This window comes from Schistocerca americana, chromosome 6 (genome assembly GCF_021461395.2).
Source record: "Schistocerca americana isolate TAMUIC-IGC-003095 chromosome 6, iqSchAmer2.1, whole genome shotgun sequence".
NCBI lineage: Eukaryota > Metazoa > Arthropoda > Insecta > Orthoptera > Acrididae > Schistocerca > Schistocerca americana.
The window spans coordinates 352647498-352658146 of NC_060124.1; positions in this window are offsets into that span (position 1 = coordinate 352647498).

The window sequence follows — 10649 nt, forward strand, 5'->3', positions numbered from 1 at the left end:
CTCCCTGCATTGCTGTGAAATCCAAACTGATCTTCTCCGACGTCAGCTTCTGTCGCTTTCTCCATTCCTCTGAAAAACATTCATATTACTATTTTGCAACCGTGACATACTAAACTGATAGTTCTTTAATTTTCACACCTGTCAGCAACTTTTTCTTTTTAAATTGAATTATTACATTCTTCTTTAAGTCAGAGGGTATTTAGTTTGTATCTTGCACAAAGATAGCCATGGCTAACCGAGTATCGTCTACTCCTGGGTCCTTATTTCAGAGATCTCTCAAAATCCTCTGACAGTAGCATATCTACTATCTCATCCTCAGTTATGTCAAGTCCCAATTCTGCAATATTGCCTTCAAGTTTATTTCCATTGTATAGACCCTCTACATATTCCTTTTGCCTTTCAGCTTTCCTGTTTGGGAATAGTTTTCCATCTCAGCTGTTGATATTCATACGGCTGCTTTTCTTTCCTCCAAAGATCTCTTTAACGTTTCTGTAGGCCGTTTCTTTCTCTCCTCTAATGAAATATGCTTGTAAATCCCTACATTAGCGTCTAGACAGTCCTGTTTCTTGTCAGTATCATTTTTAGTCAATTGTGTTCCCTTTCCCCTGCTTAATTTACCGCTTTTTAATATTTTCTCCTTTCTGTAATTAAATTTAATATCTCCCATGTTATCCAAGCATTTCTAGTACCATTTGATCCTCTACTGCCTTTACTATTTGTCATCTTAGAGCTACCCACTCATGTTCTGACATATTCCTTTCCCCTGCTCTAGTCAACAGTAGTCTAACTCAAACACTCCCTCTTTCAACTTATTCAAGTCCCATCTCCTTAATTTCCCAACTTTCTCAGATGTCGTCAGTTTTAATCTACAGTTCATAACCAATCAATTGTGGCCAGAATCCACATTTGCGCGTAGAAATGTCTTACAAATTTCGGAGTCTCCAGGTCTCTTTCATGTAAATAACCTTCTTTTATGAATCTTAAACCAAGTGTTAGCGATGATTAAATTATGCTTTGTGCAAAAGTCTACCAGGCAGCTTCCTCTTTCATTCCTTACTCCTTGTCCATATTCACCGACTACTTTTCCTTCTCCTATTATGGAATTCGAGTCCGCCGTCACGATTAAATTTTCGTCTCCTTTAACTATCTGAATAATTTCTTTTATCTCATCATTCATTTATTAAATCTCATAATAATTTACTGAGCTAGTTGGCTTACAAATTTGTACTATTGTGGTAGGCGTGGGTTTTGTGCCTATCTTGGTTGTGATAATACATTCACTATGTTGTTCATATTAGCTTACTCTCATTCCTGTTTTCTTATTCGTTGTTAAGCCAACTCCGTCTTTACGCCTGTTTGATTGTGTATTTATAACCTTGTGTTTACCTGACCGGATGTCCTCTTCCTCCTGCCACCGAACTTCACTAATTCTCACTATATCTAACTTCCACCTCTCCATTTCCCTTTTCATATTTTCTAACCTACGTGCCCGATGAAGGTATCCAACATTTCACTCTCCGATCCCTAGTGAGCCAGGTTTGTTCCTCCTGATGTCGACATCTTCCTGATTAGTCCCCGCCCGGAGACCCGAATGGGGAACTATTCTACCTCCGAAATATTGTACGCAAGAAGACGTCGTCATCATTTACTCAGACAGTAAAGCCGTTTTGATTGATATTTACATGGTCATATCAGTCAATCATCCAGACTGCTGCCTCTGCAACTATTGAAGAGACTGCTGCTTCAGGAGCGACACGTTCATCTGGCGTCTCCACAGGTACTCCTTCATTGTGGCTGCACCTATGGTGCGGGTATCTGTAATGCTGACGCACGCAAGAGATAGTTACATCACGAGATAACGACATCATATTATATGATTTTCCTACTGTAACCACGCCTTATTGCGAATCGTATGTTATTTTTATGTATCTTGATATTTTGTTTAACTGATTATGAAAAATTTCAGTATTATGCTTACTAAGTAATTTTTAATAGAATAATATCCGAATGGCTAGAGTACACAGTGACTTTCGGGGATTAATACTTCTACTTTATGGATGTAATCTCTTTATTTTTGTACTTTGAAAATGGTATTTTATCTCAGGCTCAAGTCTCAACTCAAAACGAACTGTAAATATTAACATTTTTTTAATCATGCATTTAAAATATAAACAGGCCTTACAATCTTGTTACTGTAATATCATTATTTGCACAATCTTAAAGTAAATCCTTAAACTAATGAAACAATTAAAACATTTATCTGAAATACTTTTTGGAGTTGCACCAACCACTGCTATTGTTTGTGCTGGACAACACTTCCTCATTGACTAGGCTCAACAGTGTTTGTCCACCGAGAGCGATATATGTTGTAGGAATTTTGCTACTGCTTGAAATTTCGCGCCGGCCGGGGTGGCCGAGCGGTTCTAGGCGCTACAGGCTGGAACCGCGCGACCGCTACGGTCGCAGGTTCGAATCCTGCCTCGGTCATGGATGTGTGTGATGTCCTTAGGTTAGTTAGATTTAAGTAGGTCTAAGTTCTAGGGGACTGATGACCTTAGTAGTTAAGTCCCATAGTGCTCAGAGCCATTTGAACCATTTTTTGAAATTTCGCTAATGTAGCGTATAACTCAAGGTGCCAAATATTTTTTTAATCACATTGTAATGCCCGTACTGTTTGAGAGTAAATGGACAAAACAACAAATAATAAATAGAGACAAACTGCGCAGACAGCGTTTTGTACCACTCTCATAGTTCGCAAAATTTCCTTTCGTTATGAGAAAGCTTCCCCAATACTGCAGCAATGGATCTTTGTTATGGTGGTCTGACCTCCCCTAGTTGAGACAGTCATTCTGATATCAACAGTTGTCAGTAAACAGTTTTTGATGTTGATGAACAATAGTCATAGAATAATTTTTAAATGAACACACCGCCGTTTGACTGTCTTATTGTTTACTTAATTAGGACCCAATTTTCGGACTTGTATGCCATTTTCAAGTGATTGAGTTTATGTCATTAACATATATTGCAGGAGATTAAGCTCAAAACTGGCCATAAATTACCGTTTGTTTTATTATGGCATCAAATAGAGACATTAATGTTAACAAACAGTTGGTGCGATTATCCTGTTGCTAGCACTGTACGGAGCAGGAGATTAATTTTTAACGTGCCGTCGACAACGAGATCATTAGAGACGGAGCCCAAGCTCGGGTTAAGGAAAGAGTGGGCAGGAAATTGGCCATTTAATAAATAACAAACATTACTTAAGGTGAAGATAATATCTGATTTCAACTAGTTGAAAACAAAAGCTGAATTGTAATCGAATGCACAAAATCTATAGTAACCAGTCGCATGCTTCTGTTACTTTCAAACATTCCAAACATTCATGCATATACTCAAAGACTATAATAGCTTGTTTGACTTTGGGAAGCATCTAAATAATATGAAGTTATGGCCTCTGTAATGTAATCAAGCCCAAGACATATTTGAATAGCACATGCCATTCGATAACGATCTCTTGATATATGAAAGAGAAGTTACATAAAAACTGTGTCAACTAAAATTATTTACTTCATGTTTAAATGTCCCTAGACAATGTTAATGTTTTTAACCTAAATTTTTTTGAACTGAGGTCTATTAATATTTGAAAATATGTACCAGGGATTGTCTCTGACAAAGATATAATCTAATTTTTGTGCATCCATTCTTGTAATGTTGGGTGGAGGGACAGCTGTCGATCTGTATGTAACAAATATCCGAAAAATCTTCAGCTGTTAAGTTCATCTCCAGTTTATTTTGTAGGCGACCGGTTTCTGCGATATAATACGGCAACATAAGGCCCCCTATTCTACAAAGTAGCTGAATTTTTCAGAAACAAATTGTATGTAATAACCAGACTTCATACCAGCAGAACTCTACGTCAGAGCCACAAACGGAACACGATGGTCTCTCTTCTTGGGAGTGCAACGTGGCTGTCCGGAACCGTACATTCTCGTGAACATTGTTACCAGCAATCATGTTCAGTGACTAGATTCCTGCCAACGCTTGTGTTTTCTGTTGTGTGCGCGACTGTAGCACACGTGAATAGCTACAACTCAACCGCCAGCTGTTCCCACATTTCTGTCGTCTCGTTTTACAGTCACATGCCAAATGACCAGGCCGTTTACACCTAAAGCATTTTTTTCTTTCCCATTACACTTCTGGATTCTCCCGATTTTTAGAAACTGCGCCCTCCATATTGTGTACCAAAAGTTAAAATTTCCTACTTTGTTGATCGGAAAAGATAATAGTTTCAATATCCCGATTAATCTCATTGAGATCGAGAAAACTAGCAGGTTCGCTGCTGAATATTACAGCCAAGAGGTCCTCAGGTCGCATACAATGAATTATGTTTTCAACGTCCACCCTTTCGATAGCCATAACACAAAAGGCGAGTTAGGAACTCTTGATACTTGCAGCAAAACCACGGACTGTTGTCGGCCTGACAGTCTCAATTAATCCTCATTAATCCTTTGCTTTTTCCACCTCTGAGACAAACAACGCTGAAAAATTCTCGTTAATACATTCTTCAGTTTATCTCCTTCCCCGGCAGCCTGTTCAATACTGCCTCGTAGACGGACCTTGGCACAGGGAAACATTATTTCAATGATGAAAACCAAAGAAACCAGGAACGCGGTACAAGCAGCTGCATTTAAAATGGCAATTAAATGAAATACGCACGGTTTTCAATGGACAATTTACGAATACCTTGCAAAACAGCAGTAATTGGATCCGGTGAATGGTTAATGCTTTGTCACATTTCCACATCACATCACCCGAAGCTCCACCGTCATGCTGGCCTGCTTGAAAATCAGAGTTGTATCCGCACTAAAGCAAATTAACGCGTGGTTGTAATTCTCTAGCGTGTTGCCGTAGTCCTTCTATTAAAGGAGTTTTTCTGACAATTGAATTAATCTGCTCTATGTTACGTATCCCGTTGCCTATACACTGAAGGCAAAAACTACCACAACACCAAGAAGGGATTGTACGATGTAAATAGCAGTCGGCAGGCGTGTTTCTACGTCTGAAACATGATGTCCATTCAATTTTTACGCCGCTATGAGGATGTAGATCAGGTTTGCTTAAATACTTGTTGTTATCGTCTTGAGCGTTAGTTACCTTTAAGATACTACGTGGTGAGTTAAAGTTAGTCAAGAATGCATTAATAGCGACAAAGACGTCGTTATAGACACATGACTGAGTTTGACCGAGGTCTTGTAATAGGGCTACGAGAAGCTGGATGTTCATTCTGCGATACTGCTGAAAGCTTTGGCAGGAATGTAGCCACTGAACATGATTGCTGGTAACAGTGTTCACGAGAATGTACGGTTCCGGACAGCCACGTTGCGCTTCCAAGAAGAAAGTCCATCGTGTTCCGTATGTGGCTCTGACGCAGAGTTCTGCATTTGCAGTAGTGATCTGACCAGCAGTCTGCACCCAGTGACGCAACGAATGCTTGAAGGACAGCTCCGAGCCAGCCGCCCTGCAACGGGCATTCCGCTGACCCTTAACCGCCGCCCTTTGCGAAGTTAGTGTTGTCACGGAAGAGCTCATTGGAGGGAATGGTGGAGGTCTCTTGTGTTCCCTGATGAAAGCTGGTTCTGCTTCGGTGCCAATAATGGCCATGTGTTGATCAGGAGGTGGCCAGTTGCGAACCTTCAACCAGCCTGCCTGTGTGTTGGACACGCTGGACCTAAACATTGAGTTATGGTCTGTAGTGTGACATCCTTTTATTGCCGGAGCACTTCTGTGGTTATCCCACACAACGTGACTGTAAATTTGCACGTCAGTCCGGTGATCCGACATGTTATGTTGCCATTCATCAACAGCATTTCAGATGATGTCGTCCAACAGGATCATCGGGCGGCACATCCAGCGTCATCCGCAAACAGCTTTAACCGTCCATATACTGACAGTCCAAGAGCAACAGGCACGAAATTACATTTAAAAAACTGACATCCGGCACGTGAAAACATAATGGATGCACGGTTGGAATTCTTGTGTTCGACATTCTGGCTGTTATACAGATTACTGGTGAATCAGCATTGCACATTTACAGTAACTTCACTCGCGATGGAATCTTCTAGACAAAGGTATTCGCGGAATTTCGTTACTCTACATTGATTAGTTTCTGGTGTTGCGATCTCCTTCCAACTGTTTATTATCAAGAAATACATTTACTTTTAGCTACTGAGAACATGATAGAGAACTGTTGTGGAAATACTTTAAGTTATTCTGAATGTCGGCGAGAAACTCAAGACAGTTAAGGAGAGCGCCACTTGCTTCGCAGAAGGTAGTGGAGCTAAGCTGTACCTCTGTGGATGAGTACGACCCTCAAGCACTAGCTCGTTTTGCTACGTTTCCTTCTGTAACAGGGCTAGCCTCTATGGTTGCAAGATCCTGTTTGCGAACCAAAAGAAAAAAACAGTACGCAAGATTCCTACAATTATCAAACATTTGAGATCAAGTTTGTGCCTTTCCTGGTGTGGCTGCTTACTTAATTTCTGCTACCACTAGAAAAAAATAAATATGCATGAATTTAATAAGTAGCACAAATTTCAGGTGGCTGAGTTGATCTAGCCACCAGAAGTACAGGTGATTCACAAACGTCCTACACTAAAACTTCAAAACGCTTAAAACTGCAGCAGAATCTAAACAAAGATAGATGTGATTAGATGCTGTAAACTGTATTCTACTTTGTCATTCCCGAAGTTAAAACAGCTTTAAAAAAAAAAAAAAAAAAAAAAGCAAAACCAGGAAACAACAGTTACATTAAAATAGGACTACACAGCAGAGATAATAACACAAAAAGAACACAGTGTTCAACAGTTTTCGTGCAACTCTGAAGAGTACCAGCATGTGTTATCCCTCAGAATAAATGACCTTGGTGAATATAAACACAAAATGTAGACCTTGGCTAAGAGCAATAAGTTAAAGTTCAATGTCAGTTTCTGGTGGGATCCGACTGGACAAAGTTTAACATAATGATCTCACCAAAATAACTTTCTTCTGTGATGATCCTAGGATATCGATTTCAAAGCCATTGGTGTTGGTGTCAAAGCTAATGCCCTTCCGCTCAAGTATTTCTTAAACCATGCCACGAAGCTAAGATACCGGCCTGGACTGAAGGAAACTATCCAGAATTTAAGATCCCAAGTATAAGTTTCCCACTCAGCCACAACAGAGAGCGATATTACCAGGCAGAATGTTTAGCCCATGAGCAGAGGCTTCCTCCAGCACAATGGGTAAGCACAACCACTGCAATCAAGTATGATACTACCCTCAGTTGCTGATCCCCCTACAGTAGCTGCCACCCACCAGTAACTAAGTGTCACCAGTAGCCACCACCCTCAGTAGCTTATACTCCAGTAGCTGCACCACCCAGTTGCTGACACCCCCAGTAACTGACACCAAACATTAGTTCACAACACTCTGGTAGCTGACTATCCGTAGTGTCTGATACCTCCCAGTAGCTGACACACTGCAGTAGCTAACCTGCTCCCCCCCCCCCCCAATTGCTGATCACCCACAGTAGGTGACGTCACCAGTAGCTGAAGCTGTGTAACTGTGGGGACAAGTGCCAACTAGATAAATCTCAGCTTGTTGTGCCATGTTCTGAAAGTGTAAATACTGAAGCTTCATTATTAGTTAAAACAAACAAACACACACACACACACACACACACACACACACACACACACACACACACACAATACATACGCACACATCTATATATCAGTGCTGCCATTTCCTGAGAGAGAACAATCTTGTGGATGCAGTGCAGAAGAAAGAGAGCATAGTTGTTTGATAATATAATTGCAGTGCACCTGCTAAGAAACATGACATGTGTCATCCCGCTAATGTTATGTTTATCGCGGGTGCATAAGGACAGACAAAATATTACAGGGGCAATCGGAGAAAAAACTCAAAATACAAAATTTTAATAAAATTTTCTAAATATGTTTTCACAATTTTCATTTTTTCACATAGTCACATAATAATTTTTACGTATAGACATTTATAGACAATTTTTATATATTTTCGTACAATAATATTTTCGTACAATGTTTTTACATTCAATGATTTTACATTTTCGTGCAGTTTTCCTATATTCAGTGTTTTTATATGAAAGCATAGCCTGTTAAATACGCTCTAGCTACAACAAGGGATATTCGGGATTTGAACTGTACAACATTTTAACACATCCACCGTCTGAGAAATTATAGTGGACATATCTCTATCATAAACTCATGTTCCATCCAAGGTAAATATCAGATGAACTGAAGATAATGGGAACAAGTTTTTCCAAGACTTTAATGTAGTCAGTCAGAAACGAGTATGAGAGTTTATACCAGTTACATAGGTGGCGTGACGTCAAGTTACAGTCCAAAATATCATTTACAGTTTACATTTTAATTATGTATGTTTTTTTCAGGTATTCACATTTTTAAGGTATTAACATTTTCAGGTATTTAGAATAAAATTAATCATCATTTTTCATGCTGTAATAGTCCCAAGCCAATATATTTACCCTCTTCTGAAGTATCAACCGTTTATAGTCCTGTGTGGCTAAACTCAGATGGTGGTGGTCGACAGTAGAAACGAAATGTTGCTGTGATTGAGTTACATATGACACAGACCTTCTTACTACAGAAACCAACACATGTTGCCTGCAACCATTGATATTTAATCTATTTACGAAGACTGTTTTGTACCCTTTGCTCTGCTTGTTATGCAGCGAGTATGAGGGTTCACATCAGTTACATGATCTCAAGTTACAGTCCATAGTACCATTTACAATTTACATTTTTGCCACTTACATATTTTTCAGCTGTTTACATTTTCTCGCAGACTGACAAATTCTGTAAAAGTTACACCATTCGGTTGTTCTTTCATTAATCCAATGTCTTTCTTATTCACTAGTCGAATATCTTTTCTCTCACTTGCATGAAAACCCAAATTATCACACTTTTTATGATCTTCATTCTTGATATACTCATAGATACTTGGAGACGTAACGTAACACTTGAGGCTATCGGCGTCTTTGACCAAAGTTATACATGATTTTCTGGAATCTAGTTTGATATGTTTCATAAAAACATTCGATACGTGTTTCTAAAACCTCCAAAATAGCTGTTCCTTCAGCAATGGCTGTTTAAAGACTACATTAAGACTGTTCAGTTCAATGTCAAATAAATTTCTGTTGAAAATAATATAGCTCTCAAGAAAAGTGATGAAAAATTCGTCAATGTTTGGAATCATAACTGGACATGAATGTATTGTTGGCAACCTTATGTTCACAAGAACAATGGACAGTACCACCTCTAATGCCTCTTTCAAGAAACTGGAGTTATTCGACCTCGGTAATAACCGGCAGTTCTGTTTTGATTATTTGCATTTGAGTATACCACACCAAGCTGGATGAAGTAATGAGATGTGCAGGATGCAATTCATGTGTCTTAAGGCATCGACTGCGACAGTTATCAAACTTGTCACCAGTGAACAGCACGTCAGTTTTTAAATGTAAATCGGTATACACTTTTGGTGTCTGTTGGTTTGGAGTCCAAACAAACAGGCACCACACATCCATATAACTGGTTCGCCTCGTTGGGCAATGAATCCACAACTTTCAATGCGGATATACAGTATAGTTCGACCTCCAGTGGGAAACTAAAATAAGCGAGCGTGGAGTACTTGGACGGGGACTTCGGATAGCTGGCGCGAGGTGGAAGTGTGGGACGGTCGGGAAGTATGCGGAGGTATTCCATGCATTTGCGATAAACATTATGTCCGTATGGCGCAGTGGTTAATAGAACTGCCTAGTAAGGATTCGAGTACCTGTCTCGCATAGGTCTTCACTCGTCGCCGCCGGTTCTACACAGAGTCCAGGTGCAGCCGATGTCATCAGTTCCTTCTCTTTCCTTTCCTTCCTCCCTCCTCAACCTTCAATTTACATAATACGCAGGAGCATTAGTAGCCATCACTTGCCACGCCTGAAACATCCCAGCCGACTGGATAATATGACAAGACACATTCCTTTGAGAAACGGGTTAAAGCACGCATCTGTTGAATCACAGATATACATTAGGGGGCTGGTGTTGAGTGGTAGGATAGTGGGCCATAATTTTACTATAAATTTTAATAAGAAATAAGCCACCAAATTGCTACATCCAGAAGATCTAAAATTCTCAGCAACTGTCATCAGAATTTACTAGCGACGTTTTTCTTTTGAAAGCAAGGCAACTGGTAAAAGAACACTTGAGAATAAATTTTAAGAGGTGAATCTTAAGAGAAACTATCTGAAATGCTGACAGTGAATCCAAGCCTTAACAAAGATGTTTCATAAGATCAACATTGTGGCGTTTAATACTACATTCCAAACATCAGCTTTAGGAACCTACAGTAATGATTAACAGTCTATTAACATCTGACAACCTTCATGTAAAACAGATCGTATGTCATTAAGAAAAACATGCAGTCCAAACAAATAGTCTGATAACAAGTTTATATATAATACAGTCAGTTAGTCGTGCAGACAAGTGGCCTGTGTAGGGCCAAAGTGACATCTTCAATTTGTTTTTGAGCAACACTCAATCTCGTTGGCCAGCTGAGGT